The 24,351-nt window shown below is 53.1% G+C and overlaps 1 protein-coding gene and 1 pseudogene across 2 annotated transcripts in view; one reads left to right on the top strand and one right to left on the bottom strand.

Moving 5' to 3' along the window:
* Positions 1-24,351, bottom strand: part of TSPEAR (thrombospondin type laminin G domain and EAR repeats) — a 94,473-nt gene that overhangs the window by 63,896 nt on the left and 6,226 nt on the right. The gene's annotated exons all lie outside the window — the stretch shown is intronic.
* Positions 18,298-22,609, top strand: LOC309630155 (annotated as a pseudogene). The gene is made up of 3 exons: positions 18,298-18,317; positions 22,034-22,300; positions 22,358-22,609. The product of its transcript is annotated as an uncharacterized misc_RNA (transcript).

Here is a 24,351-nt window from a genome sequence, read left to right as displayed (position 1 = left end):
TGGGGACGGGTTCCCCAGCGGGCACCCTCCCCGTGGGGCCCTTGCAGAGAAGCATCGCCCGCTTCCACGCAGAGGAAGCCTGCGGTGCAGACGGCAACACTGTAGCCGGGAGCGCAGACGCGCGGGCAGCCGCCCCAGAGAGGCCCGCCCACGCCCGAGCCTTGTACCGCATCACCTTTCCAGCCCCCAGGGCAACCGGCGAGATCAAACTGCGGCACGTCACCCTTTGGGAGGCTCGCCTCTGTGCCAGGCGAGCACAGAGGTCATTGGTAACTTCTCTTCTGGAATGTTCCCGGCTGGAATCAGTGCAGGCCTGCCCGTGAACGGAGGGGACTGAGGTCCAGGCATCAGGGAGTAGCCGGGGAATCTCTACATCACACGGGGTGTCCACTCCACCCATCGCTCGGTTTTTAAAGATGAACATCTAGGGGACTTCCCTAGCAGTCCAGTGGTTAGGACTCCGCACTTCCACTGCAGGGGGCGTGGGTTCGATCCCTGGTCGGGGAACTAAGATCCTGCATGCCGCATGCTGCGGCCCCCCAAAGTGATAATAATAAAATAAAATAAAAATAAAGACAAGCATCCATCCACGATTCTGCAAAGGCCCGACACAGCATTGCCGGGCCCCGGGGCCAGGCCTCCTCACACACCTCGGGGACCCCACCACCCCCTCTCTGCCCCTCGCTCCCAAGAGTCCACTGTCTTGGACGTGGGGATCCTTTGGAATCCACCTGTGCCAGTGTCACCCACCAGACGCCCTTGCCAGCTGCTGTCTGGCCTGGGACCAGGTGCCAGGTGAGTCTCAGGTGCCTTGCCTGTATCAACAGGGGTAAGGATTGCTTCCTTGGAGATTCAGAGGGAAGTTTTATGGAGATTGTGGGTGGAAAAGGCCATGCGGGGCCTGGCGCGGGGCCGGCAGGGACACCCGGGGCTGAATTCCCTCGCTCTCAGTGGTGACCGGGGGGTCTGCCCTCGCCGGGGGCTGCAGGGCCTTGTGGGCGGGAGTCTGGGCGCATCACCCCAGTGAGCTCCCCTCCTTCCCGAGACCAGGACCCCACACCAGCAGGCAGGATGCCCAAACGTCCCCACAGGAAGAGGCCCCAGTGGGGAGCTGGGCGGGGGACTGAGCAGCAGTACCCCACCCCCCGCAGGGCAGGCGCAGATACCCTGCGGCGTACGAGTGTCGGCCCCCAGGGACACCGGGGGGACGGGTGCACCAGGACGCTGAGTCCTCCGGGCAGTTTGTCACCCCCAGGCACCAGTAGAGCCCAGTGCCCGGCCCAGCACAAGCCCAGCGCACTGTTGGCGCCAGCCGCTCCCACCCCGAGACTGCACTCTGTGTGGGGCTTCCTTGCTGGGCTGGACACCCAAAATGGGGACAGGAAAGTGAAAACAGCATCAACAGCACAAACAGTGGCCGTGCTGCCGGGACACACGGCCCGGGGAACAAAGGCTGCCGGGGAGGGACCCCCCAGACCAGCCCGGCCCCCCGGCCACCATGTGCCACACCAGCTCCTCTGAGGGCTGCCAGCCGGTCTGCTGTGGTCCCCTGGGCTGCGCCCCCATCTGCTGCCCTCCCCTGGTCTGTGGGAGTGACCGCGGCCACCCCGACCCCCCACGTGTCTCTGCTGTGCCGTCCCGTAGGCTGCACGGCCACCTCCTGCCAGCCGGCCCGAGACCCTCAGTCCGCGTGCTGCCCTGCGGGCTGCGGCCCAGCCTCCTCCCGCAGCCCGGCCTGCTGCGTGCCCTTGACCTGCCAGCCCATCGCGTGCGAGGCCTCCTCCTGCCCCGCCTGCATCTGTATGCCTGCTTTCCTCTGCACCCCCGCCTGCTGCTGAAGCCGTGGCCACCAAAGCCGTGGGTCCCTGGTCACGGATAGCCGAGCTGTGCCACGAAGGTCTTGACCCTCCAGCTCTGCCCTTCGTGGGGGCAAGCTCTCCGGGTCCCACGCTGGTCTCCAGCTAATCACCAAGGACCTTGCCCAGCTCCTACAGGGTGACTGAACCAGGAACCAACTCCCACCGGCTGGTTAAGAAATGGATCCATCTAGCCTCCTCTCCTTGGACATCGTCACGAGCACACGTCCCAGGGTCCAGAGGGGCAACTTGTCATCGGGGAGGCAGGGCTGGGGGTTGGCCCATCCTCATGAGGACACCCCGAGCGTGGCCCGAGCTCGGGGCCCACCTCCATCCTCCCTGCAGGCTGCCATCGCGTCCCTGCCCTCGCGGGTCCTGCTGCATAGCCTGTGAGGCCGGCCGAGCGCCACGCTGCCCTTGATCATGAAGCGTGGGACGTTCGGCCACACCTGTGAAAGAGCCCCCACCCGGGGGCACCAGCACCAGGACAGCAGGGGGCGCACTGGCAGCCCAGCCAGGCTGCACCCCTCGGCTCCCCGAGCTGCTCGATTCTTGCCACTGATCGGCCCTCGTCAGGGAGAAGTGGCACCTATCTTCTGAGCACCGAGGGGCGCCTTGGCCAGTGTTCCGGCCGTCACGACGCCTGGCCGTGGGCGCTCCTGGCCGTGGGCGCTCCTGGTCATGGGCACTCCTGGCCGTGGGCGCTCCTGGCCGTGGATACTCCTGGCCGTGGGCACTCCTGGCCGTGGATACTCCTGGCCGTGGGCACTCCTGGCCGTGGGCGCTCCTGGCCGTGGGCACTCCTGGCCGTGGGCGCTCCTGGTCGTGGATACTCCTGGCCGTGGATACTCCTGGCCGTGGGCACTCCTGGCCGTGGATACTCCTGGCCGTGGGCACTCCTGGTCGTGGGCGCTCCTGGCCGTGGATACTCCTGGCCGTGGGCACTCCTGGCCGTGGATACTCCTGGCCGTGGGCACTCCTGGTCGTGGGCGCTCCTGGCCGTGGATGCTTGAGGATGGAGAGGAGCCGGATGGCAGGCTCTCCCCTCGCATCTGACTCCACATTCACTGTTTCCCAAGCACCCGAGGGGGCCCGTGGCGGACAGCCACAAGCCACCGCCGCAGAGCCCCAGCCCCAGCCGTGGGGGACAAGGTGCCCCTCGGCTGACCAGGCAGGTCAGGTGAATGTGCAGCGACGCCCCACACACCTGCTGGGCCCCAGCAACCTGCCGCCCTCCCCTCCCTCCCGTGGCATCTACAGCCTGGGGGGTCAGTGCTCCGTCCCCACGCGCCTGGCAGGTGCTGCACTGTCAGGGGAGCTGTGTCGTCTACAGACTCTGTCGCTGGGGCAACCGCATGCCCACCTGTCACCTCAGTGTCCCCATCTGTAAAGCAGGTCTTGACCAGTGCCCGACTCAGGAGCGCTCAGTGAGCTGCGGTTTACAGTGAGCTGCACCCGGTCCCGGCACATGTTTCCCTGAGGCACCCCCAGCCCGCCGGGCAGCGTTAACACCACTGAGAACCTGAGCGTGAGCCCACGACCCTCAAAACAGCGCACAGGGGGACACGCGTCCCCACGCCAGGGGCGACGGACACAACAGACTTTCCCAGAACTTCATGCTGTGGGTTCTTGATCACAGACTTGTAAGTACGTGTGCTTAAACAACCATAGAACTAAAAGGTGGGATGAGAAACGAGAGAAAGGAACAAGATACTATTTAAAAACAGATATTTGAGAGACCCAAATACGACTTCTAAAGCCGAAGCATACAAAATCACTGCAATAAAACCCACGGCCCGGGTGGGACAGCAGGTTGGAGAGACCAGGGCCTACGGTGCACACGAAGCAGGATGCTGACCTGAAGAAATTACACGGAAACTAAGACACCTTCTAAAAAATGGCAAGCGACTAGCAGACTTGGAAAATAGAGAAGGGCTGGTACACGTCACGTGGTTCTCCAGAGAGAAGCAGAGACAGAGACCGTGTTCCAGAAATGACGACACATGATGAAAGAAGAAATCCACGCGGTGGAAACAGAGAATGCTTAGGAGAGGGAGTGTCCACAGCACCAGAGAGACATGGGCTGGGACCCGGGACCCGGGACCCTTTGCTGCAGTGCTTGCACCTGGACAAACATCTCCTGGAGCAACAGATACAAAGAAACTATAAGGGACTAAAAATAACTGCGTGCACTGCACAGCTGGGGCAAATTATGGACAACAAGATACAAAAAGACCAAAAACGCACCTGCCGCTTCTGAAGGTCCTGCGCGTGATCCCTGCACACAGCACCACCAAGGGAGTGGGCAGCCGACCCAAGCCACCCCTCTGGCCCGCCCCACTGCCCCGCCCCTACCCTCAACCCATTTAAGAAGCAGCTCGCCCCCCACTTCCGGGAGTGAGCAAGGGCACCCGTTAGTTGTTCTCACTCCTTCCTGCTGCGGCACGAGGCCCAGTTAAGCTTTGCCTGAATTTCTCATCTGGCCTCTGATCAATTTCTATTGATTAAGGAGGCCAAGAACCCTGGTCGGTAACAAAAGGAGCAGCTTGACCGTGAAGAACAACGAAGAGGGGGTTTCTCAGCAGCGGCAGGCAGGGCGGTCGAAGCGCCAGGATGGGATGGTGTCAAGCTGGACCTGCATCCCCGACAAACACCCACCGAGAACCAGGACAGCACACGATCCTTCGGCGTTTACCAGCCACACCCTCACTGAAAGGGGTCTCAGGCAAGAAGGACAGCATCCCAGCAGGAGGGTCCGGGAGGCGGGGCAGTGAGGGCACTCGTTGGTAGGCGTGTGGATGAACAAATACGAGCTGAGTAGAATAATGACAACGCGGCTAATTCGTGGGGTTAGAAAAAAGTCGAGGTAAAACAAGAGCCCTGGACGGACGCTGCAGCTGAGTGGGAGAAACCCGCTTTGAGTGATAAGGAGGGTAGAGGTGTGACCAACCCCAAAAACAGAAAGGGCAGGAAGGTTGAAAGTAAAAGAGGAGAAAAAATACACCCAACCGTGGGACTTCCCTGCTGGTCCAGTGGTTAAGACTCCAGGCTCCCAGTGCAGGGGGCGCGGTTCGATCCCTGGTCCGGGAGCTAAGATCCTGCGTTCTGCCCGGCGCAGCCCAGAAAAAAAAACCACCCAACCAAAGATATCTAGAACAACTATTTTAATAGACAAAATACACTTTAAGGTAGAAAATGTTATTATGAATGAAGACGATTTCTAATTAATGATAATAAAGTTCAATTCACCAGAAAAACATAATAATCCCCAACGTCCATATACCACAAAGTGTAGCCTCAAAATTGCAAAATCTGGTGGAGTCCAAGGAAGACAGACAAATCCTCACAGGGAAAGACTGACACACTCTTCTCAGAACGTGACAGAGCAAGCAGACGAATGGCATTAAAGGTTAATTTATTCAAAATTTGAAAATTTTCAAATACCTTTCTTTAGCTTTAGATGATCTTACTGAAATGAGACTCTGTCCAACTAATATTTTGGGTACATTTTGTCTCAAAGAACTTTCAAATTTATGAGGAAATGTCACAGTGGCCTAAAAAATTGCGGTTGAGGTATAAATACATTTGAATCTTTTACATCCATCAAAAAAAGAATTTCAGCTAAATACCCCCCCAAAATAGTATCTATCACAAGATGATACTCAGCTATGACTGACTATCATCACTTTGAAACAAGGGACTGACGTTTCCTTTTTTGCTTTGTTCCACTATATGACATATTGAAAATATCTGTGCTGTTTTCTGAAGCTTTTCTATGAAAAGTATCACGGAAAAGTGGTTAAAACCATTCAGTATATACATAGCAAAATCAGGGGCAGAAATTAATGAAATAGAAAACAATTATCTGCACAGACCAACAAGGCCAAAAGATGGTTCTCTGAAAAGACAAATCTTTGGCTTGTGGAATTGGCCAGCAGAATAAAAGACAAGGCACGATAAAGACTCCTAGGAAATTGGGATTGAAAATTATGGCAGAACTACAGATATGAGATTTAAAAAATAATCATTGGCTATTACAACAATTTTATCCCAATAAATTCTCTAAAAATATATAAAACTTACCACAGTGAACTCCTCAGAAATCTGAATAACCTTTAACCATTAAAGAAATTGAATCAGGTGTTAGAATCCACCCACGAAGACAATACCAGACTCAGACAGTCTAGGAATAAATGTCTCCAAACTGGTCCAAACTCTTCCAGAGAAAACAAAAAGAAGACAGCTCCCTCCCTCACTTTGTGAGGCTAGACTCACCTGAGCACCTAAAACAGGTAAAGACTGTTGATAAAAGGAAATGTATACAGTGTGATTCTACTTATAGGAGCTCAGAACCACTCAAAACACATCATTCCTTCTAGAGGAATGATGGTTACTCTGGGAGGTTGGGGGCTGGGGGTGATTGGAGGAGGCCCCGGACGGTGTCGGGGCTGGATATGCCCACTTCCTGGGCCTGGTGGCAGTTACAGGCAATGCTCACTCTGTGAATAGCCATTAAGCTGTGTCTTTATGTTTTGTGTACTTTTCTGCATGGGCATCACCCTATAAAAATATATATAAAATAGAAAATAAAGTTCCCAAGACATTTCACAACTACCAGACCATCCAAACTTGGAACATCTGACCATGGTGGCTGTGGTTTAAGACATGGAATAGCCCATCTCACACCTGCTGGCAGCATCAAATGGGAACAACCCCTTTGTGGAGAGATTTACACCCTCTGGTGTGGGTGAAGACGTGCACGGTGACACACAAGCAGGGCACTTCTGGATAGATAAGCTCAAGAAACACTGGCATGTGTGCACAAGAAACAAGTTAAAAGAATGGAAACTTGCAGCATTTGGGGTAGTAACTAAAAATTAAGAGGAACCTAAATGTCTGTGACTGGAGACTAAACAGACCATAGTATATTTGGTCAGTGGACTACTATACAGCCCTGAACAGATGCCAAGAGCTACGCTTATCAGCAGGGATGAATTGCTCCAACATAACACTGAGGGAAAAAAGCAAGTTACAAAAAGATACACAGCTTATGACAACATCTAAACTTTAAAAACATGCCAAGGAATGGAAATGTATTGTTTCAGAACCTGGATGAAGACATGCACTGGGAGATAAACCCCAAGTTCACACAGGGGGTTCCTGCAGGGGGAGCTAGGGAAAATGCTTCAAAGGCAATAAAACTCATTTCCCTTCTCCGGCTCTGCTGGCATCTTTATCTCGCTGCACAGCTCACCTGGCAGCACAGCTGCAGCTCCTGCTGGCCTCCCGTCCCCACCTGCGCCACGAGCTTCACAGGAGTTACCATCGGCCAGTTTAACCAGGGACCCCGAGGAGCCAGTCCAGCACGTGTGCCTGTGTGTGTGTGCCTGTGTGTGTGTGCCTGCGTGTGCACCTGTGTGCGCATGTGTGGTCCAGGTGGTGACGGGATGGATGAAGCCCCTGCAGTAACAGCCTGGAGCCGGAAGAGGGCGCAGACGAAAGGCGCTGTGACCGGGGCTTTGCTGGGAAGCCTGGGACTCAGCATCAGTTCCCACGTGCCCGACCTGAGACAGGAAACCTGGGGGTGGGTCTGTCAGGTCAACGGTGCTGTGGGCTCGACAAACTGCTCGGAAAGTAGAGCCCAGACTGACCTGACAGCAGGCGAGACGGGCTGCAGAGGTTGCGACAGCTGTCAGACCTGGCGGCGCGTGCGGGGAGGGGCCGGCGCGCCCTGGGTTGCCTGCGTGTGCGTGCGTGCGTGTGCGTGTGCACGTGCGTGCGTGTCGTATACGTGTTTACGCGGGACGTAGGAACATGCCCGAGTGTATATGTCCTGTGTGAGCACTTGCACGTGTGTGTGCATGCGCGTGAGACTATATGTCCAACCTGACTGGTTCCGTTTCTGGCTCAGTTTTACCGAAAGGTAAAATTTGGGGAAATTTAAACCATGGAAATAGGTCCCAGATCACCTCGATAGATCAGCTCTATCATCTGCCTCCAGGGCATAAATTAAAAGGTTGGAAATCAGGGCAATCAGTAGCGAGAACGTCCTGGGAGGGACTGTGTCCCCTCCCCGCCCACAGGGAAGGGGAAGGGGCGCTACCCTTGACAGAGAGCGAAGGAAGCCTAGGGTTCAGGGGCCACGCCTGGAGAGCTGGGGCGCTTCGCACCCGCAGTGGGATCTCTGGCTGTATTGTGACATCTGGTCCCCTGAGGGCTGGAAGGGAAGGACCGCGGCACCTGGAGGGCACTCCCGCAGATGGGCAGTCATGCTCAGGCCCACAGGGCAGGGCTCTCTCTATGGCTGGAAACAAAGTAGAAGAGACCTTGGCCAACGCGGTGCTAGTGTATCTCAAACCACAGCCATCTGCTGCCTTAGAAAAGCTCTGAGGAAAATTTGTTACAAAATAAATCCCAGAAACAAAAGGCATGGAATCTGTGGTTGCTTCCCAGGGGGGAGAAGTCAATTTTCCCGCATCTCCGTCAGCTCCTTGTAGCTTCACCTGCCGGCGGTGCTTGTAGCTTCACCTGGGCCCAAGGCACGTTTCCTGAAAGTGCCCCTATGGTTGAAGCTGGCCCTGCCGGGCACACCGGCTCCCTGCCCAGCGTGTCCTGCAGGGCCCGCCTCTCCCGCGTGCTGTCATTCCCTCTGCCAGACAGACTGGCGGCGAGCACCTTGCATCGGGCGGAGCTTGGCTTGGCCCCAAACAGACAGGCCGTGGATGCCAACAGGAGGGTCAAGGACAGTCCACAGCCAGGTCCCCCCGCAATCCCCTCAGGGCCCGCACGCCCGCCATCCACTGGAGCAGGTCTAACCTGAGATAGTCCCACGACAGGACAGTGGGGAGGGGTCTAAACCTATGGACTACACCGCACGGATGTGCGGAGGAAACAGCAACAGAACAGGGAGTGAAAAAAGTAAGTTCCAGAAGATTACATTCGGGATAATGCCCTTCCGACATCATGCAAAACCACCAAATCGGAAATTACACCTTTCGAGAATACAGAGAGATGTGACTCAACTGTATTTTTTTAAAAGGTAACAGGATAATGAGCACACATTTCCAACTGTGGTTGCCCCACGAAGTTAGGGGTAAATTACTGATGTTCTACTTTCCATGTTAGGTAGGGTATTCATGGGGGTTTATTATAAGAACCAATAACTGATCATCCATGAACAGTGGGTGATACGTGCACCGGCGATGGAAGTGAGTCATGGGCTGAGGACCAGAGCTTTCCTAGTTCTACGAACCTGACTCCAGAGCAGTCAGAGCCGCCCCACTGGGCTCGACTCCCCGTGACACGGGAAACGGGACGTCTTCCCCCACGATGGGGAAGCTGGCCCTCACTCCCTGGGGCGGGACACGATAGCTGACGGGAAGCAAGACCAGCCACAGAAACAGACAAGTCGGTGCCCGTGCCACCTGCGCCTGGGCCTCATCGGCCACTCCCTCCGCCCAAAACCTCCCACCTTCCATGAGCCGCTGGGGACAGGTATCACTGAAGAGATCAGCCTTAAATCCTTGGTAGCAGACTAGCTGGCCAGGAAACAGAAATGAAAGACAGCCGGGAAGATTGTTGCATGGGGAAAGCACGATTTATTTGGCTCACGTGGGGCGTGGTTTCCTGCTGGAGACAGAGGAGGACCCTGGAGACCAGGGCTTCCCAGGGGCGATGCGCCAGCTCACGGAAGGGTCCAGATCATCCTGCCACCTCCTCGCCCGAGTTCAGAGGGTTGGCTGAGCGTGCTTGTCGCCTGCCACGTGTAGAACCTGGAGGCCCACCGAGGACTCGTGCCGGGAGGGGTGCAGGTGTGACCCCGTCTGCAGTGGGAGCCGCTGGGAGGAGGCTACAGGGGGCGGGTCTGCAGAGCAGGGCGGGGCGGGAGGGCTGGCAGCACACGGAGGAGTGGCAGGAGGAGGCCACGCGCACAGGCTTGTAGCTCGCGGGCAGGCACACGGCAGGCTTGCGGCTCACGGGCACGTATACAACTGGCTTGCGGCTCACGGGCACGTATACAACTGGCTTGCAGCTCACGGGCATGCCGGTCGCCTGGCAGGGGCTGGACGTGCAGCAGGCAGCCTGGCAGCCCGAGGGGCAGCTGGTGTGGCACACGGTGGCGTGCGGCTGCGCTGGTGTCAGGAGGAGAGTGGTGATGTCTGCAGGCGGCCGCCCCGGGGGCCTTTATACCCGGGCCGTGGGCGTCTGGACAACACGGACACGACTGTTGTCTTCCTTGTTTTTGCTTCTTCCGGGCCATCTCCCAGGACGTAGTTTTCTGTTGTAGATTTTAGTTGTTTGGCCCTGACATACCTTCATGACTAATTGCCCCTCTTCAAGCTCTTGGTCACTTGGCAACCTGCCTGCGTGCCTTACGGGCTCCATCTGGATTCTGCCTCATTCCTTAAAATTTCACCTGAGCCACTTTTGTACGAACCTCCAGATGTCCCTCTCTGTGTGACGCTGGTCCTCGCACAGCCACGGAAGCTGCTCTCCTCCTCGGCCGGCTCCACTGCGGATGCGAGGAGAGCAGAGCACATCTGCCTGGTCCCTGAGTATCCAGGGGTGTCGAGCTGGAGGTGGGGGGGCCAGCTGACACACACGAAGGATGGGGACTCCTCAGCCACAGGGTCCTAAGGACAAAGGGTTGGGTCTCGGAGAACTTCAGGTGGGTGGTGACCTTGGCTCCTCGTCTTGAGAAAGCCTCATAGTTAGAGAACCAAGTGACAAAGCCACGGAGACGCAGCTCCACGAAAAGCAGGACCAGCGTGTCCCCAGGGAAGTGTGTGAGGAGCAGGGGCCCCGGGGGGCAGCGGCAGGAGATGTGCGCTGCTTGTGGAAGGGTCGCCTCTGGACACGTCCAGTGGGCACCGCCTGCACCCGTGTGGCCAGCACAACCTCGGGGCCTGCAGGTGTCAGCGTGGGGTCGTGAGGGACTCGAGGAGGGGCTGTCTGGTCTGGCGGCGGGTGGTACACTGACCAGCCAAGGTGAGGGGACACAGCCACTCCCGCCCGGCACCCACTTCCTGCCTCCCCCGGCTCTTGCCCGTCCTACAGCCCCAAAGCCACTCACTGCCCTCCCTGGTGCTTTTGCTGTAAAATCTGGATATGCATGTGGCTAAACCTCCATACCGTTTTCATAAAGAATTCAAGGTCTCTCTTATTGCACCTCCATCCTTGACAATGAGGAGGCTTAATTGAGAATTTAATGCAGAAGATGGTGTTTTTGTAAAAAACAACAAACAAACAAACTCCTGCAAGAGGCTGCTGAGTTGAAAGACACAGGGCTGGATTGACGAGACTTTTCTAAGGCAGGGTCCCCAAAGACGGGCACACAGCCCAGCGTGGTCCAGGCACCACACAGATGCACACACATCCGGGCCCAGGGAAACACTCACGGGTAGGACCTGTCTGTCAGGGGAAACACTGCTCCCCACACCTGACTTCTCTTCCATAAGGAGAGACACCCACCAGCACCCCAGCCTCCCTTGCAGGAGCGGGAGGATCATCCAAGGGGCGGCTCTGGGACGAGGAGTGGCACCTGCCTGCCTGTGGCGAGCACCTGCTGGTCGGCCTAGCCAGGGCGACCTCAGCACAAAGGCCCTTGCCCCTGGGGGTCTATGGTGTTCCAGGAAAGCCTGTCAGCAGAGTCTGCCTCATTCTGTTCCAGAAGCCACACTCCTATCCAAGTCCTCTATCAGCAGTGGGGGTGGATTTAGCTCCACCTGCCTGACAGATGCCAGTGTCCATTGGTTCCGCACTGAGGCAAAGATGAAAGATACCCAGACACCTCCTCAAGCCACAGCCTCTGCTGCAGACAGAGTTGAACATGGAGACAAAATAATACGGGGAAAACCTGATGGAGAGGCTGGTACCAAGCCAGCCCTCCTGTCAAGTGTACAACTAAAGAAAATTGATGAGCATCCATTCCCAGGCAGTGGGCAAGAAGCAGCACAGACTGTGACTCCTGAGAGGAAGGAAACCCATAAGATGACCTGCACATTTGCCCAGCTCTCGGCCTGGGGTCAACGCCCCAAATGCAGAACAGTGAGCTGGAGTTCGGGCAGAATGTGAGGGCCCCACTCTGCTGAAGAGGAAGAGACCAGTAGTTGGCACTGGAATCACCTAGAATCTGAGGGGGGGGGCATCAGAAAGGAGGGACCTGTGCATAAGCTCCCTGTAAATCTATGGAAGAGGGAGGGGCTGTCTATACTCAGGGCAAGACCACCAGAGTCTACAGAGAAGCTGCTGTCGGATTGAGAGTGCACTTCCCCTGGTGTCCCACTGAGACCCCACACAGTCTGCACCTAAGGGGCAGGGGTCCCTACTCCTTACCCTAGCAGGACCCACTCCAGACCTGCCCTGACAAAGCCTAGCCAACCCATGACAAGATTTCAAGGGAAGACAGTTTGGAAGTTGAGTCTCACCAAAATGTAGAGCTTAGGAAGTGCTTTGGACTTTCCACAGTTCCACCCTAACAAAGTGTAAAACCAAACCTGCACAAACAAGTTCAAGGTGACCAGTTAGTAAGTGACTGTCTGCTAGAAAATCAGTGAATAGTCAGTAAAAGATAAGAGAATGCAGTCTCTCCGAATGTATTGCCATAATTTCTAATATACAATCAAAAATCACTAGGAAAATGTAATTCACAGTTAAAGAAAAACACAATAGTAATGCAACCTGAGATGGTCCAGATATTGGGCTGGCAGACAATGACTTAGAGCAGCTATATGTTTAACGAATCAAAGGAAGGTATGTTCAAAGAATTAAAGGAAAATATTATTTCCATGAGTGAATAGATAGGGAATCTCAGTAGAGGAATGGAAACTTTTAAAAAAGGGAGGGGGGATTCTAGAAATGAAAAGCACAATAGCTGAAATAAAATATCCACTAGGTGGGCCTAACAGCAGATTGAAGATGGAAGAAGAAAGAGTGAGTGAATGTGAAAATACATGAATAGAAATTATCCAGTCTGAAAGAGAAAGAAGAATTAAGAAAAATGAGAAGACCTGTGAATGGAAGCAACCTAAATGCCCATCGACAGACGAAAGGATAAAGAAGATGTGGTACATATATACAATGGAATATTACTCAGCCATAAAAAGGAATGAAATTGGGTCATTTGTAGAGACGTGGATGAATCTAGAGACTGTCATACAGAGTGAAGTAAGTCAGAAAGAGAAAAACAAATATCGTATATTAACGCATATATGTGCAACCTAGAAAAATGGTACAGATGAACCAGTTTTCAGGGCAGAAACAGAGACACAGATGTAGAGAACTAACGTATAGACACCAAGGGGGGAAAGTGGTGGTGGGGGGGTGGTGTGATGAATTGGGAGATTGGGATTGACATGTATACACTGATGTGGATAAAATGGATGACTAATAAGAACCTGCTGTATAAAAAAATAAATAAAATTCAAAACAAAAAGAGACAAAGGAAGGATTCATAATTGTAAGCCCTTTTTAGAAAACATTCTAAGAAATGGTGAATAAGCTATAAATTCAAGGACAGTATGATATATTTTACTGTGAACAAATATGAGTTAAAAAATTGAGTCTCTGACTTATTAAAATACTGCCCACACACACAAAAAAAGACCTGTGAGACAATATCATGCTAACATATATGTAAGTTCAACCTCAGAACTTGATTTGAGGTTGATTTGAAACAACTTACAGATCCAAGAATCTTAAAAAACCCAAAGCAGGATAAATACAAAGAAAACCAAATCTGGGCACTTAATAGTTAGTGATGAAAACCAAAAATAAAAAGAAGTATCTTCAAAGCAGTGACAGAAAACAGTCTACATACAAGAAAAAAGATAACAACAGCTGACTTTTCATCAGAAACAGTGAAAGACAGAAGATAGTGGGATGACATCAGGAAAATGATAAAGACCAAAACTCCCAATCAAGAATTCTAGATCTATTTTTTTAAAAAAAGTGGTTCTGAAGAACCTAGGGGAAGGACAGGAATAAAGATGCAGACATAGAGAATGGACTTGAGGACACGGGGAAGGGGAAGGGGAAGCTGGGATGAAGTGAGAGAGTGGCATGAACAGATATACACTACCAAATGTAAACTAGATAGCTAGTGGGAAGCAGCCGCTCGGTGCTCTGTGACCACCAGAGGGGTGGGAGAGGGAGGGTGGGGGGGAGATGCAAGAGGAAGGAGATATGGGGATATATGTATATGTATAGCTGATTCACTTTGTTATAAAGCAGAAACTAACACACCATTGTAAAGCAATTATACTCCAATAAAGATGTTAAAACAAAATTCTAGATCTAGCCCCCCCACCAAAAAAATAATTCCTTCAAAACTGAGGGTGAAGTGAAACAATTTCAGAAAAACAAAAGCGAGAGGATTCCTCACCTGCAGACTTGCACTACAAGAAGTACTGAAGGATGTCCCTGAGGTGGAATAGAAATGGGCTCCGGTGGACACTGGATGTACAGGAAGGAATGAGGAGCACAGGAGACGTAGAAAGCAGATAAGTACAGAAGGCTCGCTTTCACTCTTCTAGCGACTGACTTGTAAGACAACTGACTGTTTCAAATGTATTGCTCAGTAACAAGGTCATACATGGACATGTGGTCACATGGGGCTGCCCCAAATTCTCTTTGTTTTAAGTATGGTTTTGACTTGTGGTCAGAGCTCAAGGAGGAGCATGTGAAGGGCTGACCTCATGGGTCATGGCTTGTCCAGAGGCCTCAAGCTCACCTGCTGTGTGGTCTCAGGTCAGCTCCAGTCTCTTAGTTTTGCAAGTTCTGATCATGCTTTAGCTCCTGAGACCACAGTGGTCTTCAGCCTTGGGGTGACTTCATTACCGTGGTGTCGGACTCATCACAGGGCTTCCTAGGGGAGTTCCCTCTGTCCACACCAGCAGTCACAGGGGGCCTGCACAGGTGCAGAGGGTCTCGGGGACACAGTCTCAGAGGAGGAAGCAGCACTTCCCTGAGAGACGGCCACGCCCTGTAAATAGCACCCACCACAGAATAACATGCTGTGGCCGACATGTAGACAGAACACAGGGCAGGGAGGTGGGAGGAACCCGTAAACCACACTCCAGCCCGCTGCCCCCCGCCCATGGAGGGGCACTGGGGAGTCTCACGCTGGCTCCAAGCTCGCTCCAAACTGCTCTGCAGGGCCCGGCTCACCAGACCCTTGGGTGGGGAGAGGAATCCAGAGGTTGCTCAGCCCCTCCCTCCACACTCGGTCCTCCTGGGACCGACCCAGTGCTGCCTGACCTAGGTGAGCAATTCTGAGTTGGAAGCTCACAGGGGTCACACACCTAAGCCATGCTCTCCAGGGCCAAATGTGATGGATATTTGCATCCGTCTGTCCCTCACTCTTGTCTGTGCCAACTGATTCTGGACTTTGGGATATGTCACCAGTGAACCCTTAAGGTCCCAGCACCGTTAGGCACAATGGAAAGACCATGGATTCCAGAGTGAGGCCGAGCAGCCTCAATGCCTGCTTCTCCATTTGCAGTGGTGAGAACGTGCACACATCCTGGGATCCTTCCAGATCTTCCCGATTGAACATCTGTGCAAATGGGGTATCCCCCGCCCCTTGAATGGTGGCAGGATTGGTAATTGATCAGTTACGAGAGAGTCCATGTAAAATGCTTAGCTCAGCCCTGGCACAAAGCTGGAATCATCACCCGCCGTTATGATTATGGCCATGATGTGGCCACAGCCCCCAGTGAGGAGCCCGATCCTGAAGGAGAACCTTCTGGATCACTGAGTTTCCAAATGTACTTGTGTGGACAAAGGACAGGGTGTTTAAAACTGGGGAGGGCCTTGAAAATTGTGAAGTGGGACCCCCGTCCCCAACTGACAGCCCTTCCCCATCCAATCCAGGCTCCGATTCCAGAAATCACAGGGCCGCTGGGTCACCGTCAGCCTCCAGCTGAGAAGGAACTTCCTGAACTGAGTCACTGCCACTGGAAACCCCAGGAAGAGACCCGAGTGGGGGACGAGGAGGAAAGACAACAGGTCGCCACGAGGAAGACACCCAGGTGCCTCGTGGCCAGGACGCCACAGCCCGGGTATGGAGGCGGCCCCGGGGAAGGAGCCTCCGGACCAGCCCTGCCCTCTGCCCTGACCGCACCCAGCCCCATGCCGCCGTGTGCCATGCCAGCTGCTCTGAGGTCTGCCAGCCGGCCCGTCCTGCTGTCTGCTGTCCTGCCCTGGGCTGCAGGGGCTCCTGCGATGCCCCCCGTGTGGCTCTGCTGTGCCGGCCGGCCTGCAGCTGCCCGTCCCCGTGCTGCCCAGTGGCCTCCGGCTGCAGCCCAGCCTGCCGCGTGCCCGTGAGCTGCAAGCCGGTCGTGTGGGTAATCCCCGCCCGCCAGCCCTCCTGCCCTGCCCTCACCTGCAGGCCTGTCCCCTGCGGAACCCCTTCCTGCTGCTGACTAATCATCTGGAAAATCAATTCTCTGCTATTGATTTCAGAAGACTTCTCCTTGTCTAGTTATCAAGATTCCATCCACACATCTCAGTGCTGAATCGGAGGTGGACCCACATCCCATAGGGGCGGGAAATCCGCCATACTTTTCTTATCTATGAAAGCTTAGCAATCTATAAAAAATAAATCTCTGCCCCTCAATGCTGGGTTTGTGTGTGATTTTTCCCTAAGTCCTGTCTCCCTGAGGTTTGCTGTCCTGGACAAGCTGAGGCCAGCATGCAGTCCTGTCCTGGGGCGGTTCTTCTGGGACAGTCATGCCCCTTGGGATGTTGAGGGGGGCGGGGGCCCTCTGAGAGGAGTGGTGGCCCAGGCTGTTGAATCCAAAGGGGACGTTCTCCTCAGTGTCTGCATTGAGAACCTTGATCCTCCCTGATCCTCTCCAGGGCTCTCTGGGAGCCTGGAAACGGTGCTGATGAGGAATGATCAATGGGGTGGGGGGCAGGGAGGAAGAGCCCGACGGACCTGCAGCTGCTTGCAATCTCCCGAAGGGCTTTCCAGGGACGAGGTTCGTTGCATGTTGCCCAGAAGCCTGGACCAGAAACCAGGTGACAGAGGTGTGGATTTCAGCTCAAGAGAAGAAAGGGTTTCCTACAAGTCAGAGCTACCCTGCAGTGTAATGGGCACCTGGCGACTGTCCCGGCTTCTGGGTGCTGGAGGCTGGAAGACAGCAGACAGAAGCTGGCACCGGCCACACGTCCATCAGCCCGGGATCCGATCAACAAAGCCCAATGTAGTCAGGCAACAGAATGCAATCAGCACAACAGCAGGGATGAACCTCAGAAACCCTGTGCTGGCGAAGGAAGCCCGGCACGAAGGCACCTGCTGTGTGATCCCATTAGATGAAGCCCTCAGACAAGCTGAACTAATATGTGATTTGAAAAAATCAGAAGAGTGGCTGCTTCTGGAGGGTTGGGGTGAAGTTGACTGGGGCGGGACAGGAAGGACATTCCAGTTCATGAACACTGAACTCTAGTTAAGGGTATGCTTCCTAAAGTGCCTGAGTGATGTGTACAGCTGTTGGTAACTTACTTTGAAATGCTTCACAAAATAAGATGCGTGGATATGAGGGTTTCCTGGGTAGGTACCCAAGGAAGGAAATGAAGCACAGGGTCAGCGGTGGATTCTCGGAGTGGACGTGTAGATACCTGCTGTTTAATCCTTTCAACTTTTCCATATGTTTGAAAATTTTCACAACAAAATGAAAAAAAAAAAGAGTTGAAAATATAATTAATGTTTAAGGGGTTTAAAATAATTAAAATGTTCATGAAAAAAACAGGAGCCACAAATGGAGTTCCTGCTTTGGATGGGGAAATTAAACCAATAGTGTCTGTGCCGCAGCAGAGTGAATGGGGGTGCAGTCAAAAGAATCTGGGTACTCGGAATTCAAGTGGAATAAGACTGGACTCCAGGTCAGCCGAATATCCAGAGTGCGGGGTGGTTGTGAGAAAGCCAGCCCTCCAAGAGAGTTGATGCCTCCAGTTCAAGATGAAGGGCTCAGCCCACCCACCATCCCACCCAAACTTCCCAAGACCCACCGTGGGGACAGGGGGGTCAGCTTACAGATGTATGAGGGCCTTGACACATGAGACGGAAGTAGAAGAGAGTGTGCTGACCACAAGGCAGGGCACAATAGGAGGGGCTGGCCTGGCCCAGGGGCACCGCGCCACTCAGTTCCCTGTGGGCAGGCCCGGGGGAAGGAGGATGGAACGTGGCCACAGGGAGGGGGGCCGAGCGAACGGCTGGGCCCAGGGAGAGCGCCCGGCTGTCCCACACCCTCCCAGGTCGTGTGTATCTCCAGGGCAGTTTAACCCCTCCCTGGGGGGCGGGGGGTGCAGGACACTAAGGCTCCTAGGAAGCTGCTGGCACCCCAGTCCACAGCTCTCTCATTCCTGCATCTGGGCCCCCATCTCTTACTCCAAAGTGAAGCCCACTGCCTGACAGACCCCCACCCCAATCCCAGGCGCCATGTCAACTTCCCCACGCAGGTGAGATTTCTCTAACACAGCACAGAATGACACACACGGTGCAAGAGGAGCCCAGGCCACCAAGGACCACCCCCACCCTCACCCCAGCAAACGAGGAAAAGCAGCGGCATGAAAATGGAAGACCAGGATACAAACGTAAAAATGCACCCCACAGGAGGCAGAAAAGTTAAGAAGCAGGGGAGACCTTTTAAAGGTCCTAAATGTAACTCAAAGACATTCAAGAAGATGTTACAGTCATAAGACAAGGACAAGAGGCTTTGAAAAAGAAAAAATTAGAAAATTTACCAAAAATGGTCCACATTTTTAAAATGGCTTCTTTAGTTAAAAGTGGGATGGGGTCGACATATGAATGGATAAAGAAGACGTGGCACATGTATACAATGGAATATTACTCAGCCATAAAAAGAAATGAAATTGAGTTACTTGTAGTGAGGTGGATGGACCTAGAGTCTGTCATACAGAGTGAAGTAAGTCAGAAAGAGAAAAACAAATACCGTATGCTAACACATATATATGGAATCTAAAAAAAAAAAAAGGTTCTGAAGAACCTAGGGGCAAGACAGGAATAAAGATGCAGACGTAGAGAATGGACTTGAGGACACGGGGTGGGAGGGGGAAGCTGGGGCGAGAGTGGCATGGACAGATATACACTACCAAATGTAAAAAGTTGGCTGGTGGGAAGCAGCAGCATAGCACAGGGAGATCGGCTCGGTGCTTTGCGATGAGCTAGAGGGGTGGGATAGGGAGGATGGGAGGGAGGCTCAAGAGGGAGGGGATATGGGGACATGTGTGTGCATGTGGCTGATTCGCTTTGTTCTGCAACAGAAACTAACACAGTATTGTGAAGTAATTATACTCCAGTAAAGATCTATTAAAAAAAAAAGTAGAATGGGGAATCCAGAGACCTGTCAGTTTGTCCTCCTCCCCTCCCCTCCGTCCCACCCCTCCTCCCTCTCACTCTCCCTCTCTCTCTCTCTCTCCTTCTCCCCCTCCCCTCTCTCTCTGACACACGTCCTCACCTCTGAAGTATCTCCCCAGGACTTGGTTTTAAAGTCTTGTCACTTTGACTCCCTCTCTCCCCAAGCTTCCAGAGATCATGGAATTGGCCCGTACGTCATTGGGTATCAGCGAGCAGAGCTTACAGCAAAGAATGGCCTTCACCCTTATGTCTCCACTGTCTTAAATTGTTAACACAGTATGATGAACCAGCCATGACTTATAGCTGACTTTCTCTATAATAAACTTATTTTTCAAGAATTCTTAAGTCCTCATCAACACACTAAGACTCTAAAAAATGACCAACATAACATTTACCAAGGACCAATTCATCCATATAATAACAACTGTAAAAATGCACAAGAGGAGGACATTATATATGAATAAAAGACTAAATTCATCAAGAAGATATAAGAATTAAAAACACATACACACCACACAACAGAGACCCAAAAAATGAAGCAAACATTGGCAGAATTGAAATGAGAAGCAGACAGTTCTCTAACAATATTTGAAGCCTTGAATACCACATTTTCAATAATGGACAAAACATCTAGGCAGATCAATAAGGAAATAGCGGACTTCAACAGCACTATAAATCAACTAGTCATGACAAACACATACAGAACACTCACCCATCAACAGCACATTAAACACTCTCCAGGACAAACCATATGTTAGGCCACAAAAGCAAGCCTCAGTGGATTTTTTAAAAACTGAAATCATACAAAGGGTCTTTTCCAAGCACAATGGAATGAAGCTAGACATCAATAACAGAAGGAAACTAGAAAATTCACAATATGTGGAAATTAAACAACATACTATTTTTCTTAATGTGGGTCAAAGTCAAAAGTCACAGAAAATTAGAAAATACTAATGATGAATTAAAATTAAAATGCAATGTATCAGAACCTATGGGAGGCAGTGAAGGCTGTGCTCAGAGGGAAATTTAAGGCTGTAAGTGCCTACATTTAAAAAAGAAGAATGGGACTTCCTTGGCTGTCCAGCAGTTAAGACTCCACGCTACCAATGCAGGGGGTCTGGGTTCGATCCCTGGTCAGGGAATTAGATCCTGCAAGCTGCAACTAAGAGCCCGCATGCCGCAACTAAAAATCCTGCACGCGCAATGAAGATCTTGCATGTGGCAACGAAGATCCCGCGTGCTGCAACTAAGATATGGCACAGACAAATAAATAAATATATAAATAATTTTTAAAAAAAGAAGTCATGCTTGGATTCTTTCTACATCTGTCTTGGTATTAATTACCACAGCAAATTAACATTAAAAAAAGGAGAAGAAGAAGAAGAATGATCTCAGATCAAAAAACTAACTTAACACCTTGAGGAACCAGAAAAATAAGAGCAAACTTAACCCAAAGACAGAAGAAGGAAGGAAATAATAAAGATTAGAGTGAAAATAAATGACATAGAAAATAGAAAAACAGCAGACAATTAACAGACCAAGGTTGATTCCTTGAAAAGATATACAAAATTGACTAGCAAAGAAAAAAAGAGAGAAGGTGCAATAACTAAATTCAGAACTTAAAGTAGGGATATTACCATGAATCTTAGAGAAATAAAAAGTATTATAAAAGAATACTATGGACAATTGTATGCCAACAAATTATAACCTAGATGAAATGGAAATTTTTCCGTAAATACGCAAATTACCTAAACTGACTAAAACAGAAACAGAAAATCTCAACAGACCGCAACAGTAAAGATCTCAATAGTAAAGATATTGAATTATTAATCAATAACCTCCCAGGAAAGAAAAGCCCAGGACCAGATGGCTTTACTGGTGAATCCTACCAGCATGTAAAGAATTAACACCAAACCTTCTCAAGCTTTTCCAAAAACCAGAAGAACACTTCCTAATTCATCCTATGATGTCAGCATTTCCCAGAGGTAAAGAAAATTATGCACTAGTATGCCTTATGAACACAGATGCAAAAATCCTCAAGAAAATACTAGCAAACTGACTCCAATAGCATATTAAAAGGATTATATACCATGACCAAGTGGGATTTATATCAGGAATGCAAGGTTGATTCAATATTTTTTTAAAAATCAACCAATGTAATATACCACATTACAGAATAAAGGGGAAAAAATGATCTCAATTGATGCAGAAAAGGATTTTGACAAAATCCAACACAATTTCATGATAAAAAAAAAACTCAGAAAATTAGGAATAGACGAGAAATTCCTCAACAGTATAAAAGGGATTTATGAAAACTCCACAGCGAACATGACACTCAATGTGCCCTTCATTGGTATATGGATTCAGGAGGAAATAAAGAGAATATTAAAAAAGAACAAAATATGCTAGTGATTCAACTGAGTGTTGAGAAGTAGGGGAAATAATAGTAAGAAGCCCCAGAAAGATGCTCAGTGGGGGGCGAGGCAGGTGGCCGTCAGGAGCTGCTGGCCCTCTAGGGTCCACCCACGGGATTGGCTCTAGCTTACTGGACACCACCTCTGTGGCTGGACCCCTGTTCCGTGGATCCCCTGGGCTCCAGCCCCTCGGGAGTTTAATGAGTTACTTGTCATGGGATTAGGACGAGTCTCCTCAGGACCAACAACAAGGAAACGGCCTCTGCTGGGCCTTCCTGATGCAACGACACACACGCCTCACCACCACTTTCCAACCACCGGAAAACCTCACACAGCCTCACCCGTCCACTCCCTCACACATTCACCCTCTCACCCTCCTCCAGCCCCCCCACCCCCACCACGGCCGCGTCCACCCCGTCCGTCTGCTCCAGCGCCCTGAGCTACAGCAGCGGCCCTGCCTGCCTGGTCCCTGTGACTCCTGCACCGGCTCCTGCTGGCAGGTGGACAACTGCCCAGAGAGCTGCTGCGAGCCCCCTGCTGCGCCCCCAGCTGCTGCGCCCCGGCCCCCGCCTGACCCTCGTCTGCGCCCCAGTGAGCTGCTTGTCCAGCCCCTGCTGCCCACCAGCCTGCACCAGCTCCTGCATGGCCCCGTGCTGCCAGCAGTCTAGCTGCCAGCCCTCCTGCTGCACCTGCTCCCCTGCCAGCAGGCCTGCTGCGTGCCCGTCTGCTGCACACCTGTGTGCTGCACACCTGTGTGCTGCACACCTGTCTGCTGCACACCTGTGTGCTGCAAGCCCGTGTGCTGTGAGGCTGCCCCCTGCTCAGCCCCCTCGTGCTGCCAGCCCAGCGCCTGCCCCTCGTCCTGCCGCAGACCCTCCTCCTCCGCGTCCCTGCTCTGCCGCCCCGTGTGCTCCCGCCTGGCCTGCTGCGTCCCCGCCTCGGCCACGTCCTGCAGCTGACCGGCACGTCCCCCCAGGGCCAGCCAGGTGCTATGGGCCACCCCCACCTCTGCCATTGCCAGACACCGGCCACCCTCAGGATTTAACCCAGCACGAGCTGCGGTCTACACCTCTACATGAATGTGAGCTGACCTAGGACCCCAACAAGCAGGGCTTAGCCCATCTGTAGCCTCCAGATCAGGCCCAGATGAACCTGAGACAGCCCTCCCCTATTATGCGGGTCCCCAGGTTTCTCCTGAAAGCCATGGACACCGCTCTTCGCCCCTAGCCTTTTGGGGCCTTACTCTGCTCCGTCTCTGCCCCTCCTGCTGCTGTGTGCCGTCCCCTCCCCTCACAGGGGTCCTGAGCTGAGTGAGTAAACTCGCCACCCTCCCCTCAGCTGGTCCTCCTTCCCAGCTGGTTGTGCGTCTCATCGCTTCCGGCCTCGGGGCTGACATGAGTGACTCCGGCCTCAGCAGCCTGGGAGCCGAGCCGTGCCCTGGGAGCACTTCCAAGGGTGTTGAGCTCTGAGGCCCACCCAGTCGTCCCCACGGCCCTCGACTCCTGCGTCTGCATCTCTGGGCAGCTCTGGGTGGCTGTGCTGTGTGTCTGAGATTGTGGTGGCCAACGCCACCTGGCCAGCGGGCCCCTTGGCGAGAGGGCCCCCTTGCCCCCGGCCTGGCTCTCCCTGGTCAGCCTGGGGACACGCAGAAGGCAGGGCCCCGCTGGCTTCTGGCCCCCTGGGACACAGCTGAAGTAGAGCGTCCCTGCTGACCCCCAGCTGCGCCTGTCCCTCCACTTCCCCTCGAACTGCGCGCTTTATTCAGTCTTCAAATGTCCCAACCTGCCTTGTCTGTGCCACATAGACTAGTGACAACGCCCCCTCCCCAGCCCCAGCTCCCGGCTGGGTGCAGCAGAGGTCAAAGGGAAGAGACCAGCAGGTAGGTGACTTCCAGGGCCCACACTCTGGGGCCTGAGGCCTAGGCTTGCTGCCTGAGGGTGACACTTGGGGCCAGTCTGGATGGGACCCCCGTGTTTCCCGTAGCCCCAAGCTTCCCATGGCCAGCCCTCATTCCTAACCAGCGTTCCCTCCACCTCCACCCTGCCCCCAGTGCCACCTCTAGCTCTTAACCCTACGCTGCTATTGACGTGACACCTCCCTCCCTCCCAGGAGGCCATGAAATCCAGCAAGACATTCCACAAAAGGAGGGGGATCAACAGTGAATGCCCCCTTAGAGCAGGTCTGAGAGATCACCTGACCCTCCGGTGGTCTCCCCTGGAGAACCAGGTCCAGACTCCCTGGCTGGCTTTTCCAGTGCCACTACCCCCCAAAAGGGGGTCCTCAGGGAATATGTCAGTGGAAGTAGGGCCCTCCTGCAACTAGAACTGGGTGGTGGAAATGGGTACAGACAGACTAACGCCCTACGGCCCTCCTCCTACATTCTGGGGCTGCGGAGGGAGGTGGGAGTCCTGAACCCAGCCTCCCCTGGGGCCTCGCCCCTCCCCACCGCTCTCTATGGGACCCTGCCCCTGCCTCCTGGGACCCTTCTATGGAGGAGAAGGTGTGAGAAATCAATTCCCTCAGCTATTTCAGGGGCCAGAAAATTCACTGGGGCTCTGCCCACCAGGGCCTCCTCTATGCCTTTAGCAGCCTCCCTCTGGCCAACCCCACCAGCACCCCCATCCCAGAGACCAGCACCCCCATCCCAGAGACCAGTGAACTGTGGGGCCCCAGCTTCCTGTATGCCTTGACTCCTCTGCCA

The sequence above is a fragment of the Balaenoptera borealis genome, assembly GCF_965194805.1.
Source record: "Balaenoptera borealis genome assembly, chromosome: 5".
In the NCBI taxonomy this organism is placed as follows: Eukaryota; Metazoa; Chordata; class Mammalia; order Artiodactyla; family Balaenopteridae; genus Balaenoptera; species Balaenoptera borealis.
This window is presented reverse-complemented; position numbering and strand designations above follow the sequence as displayed.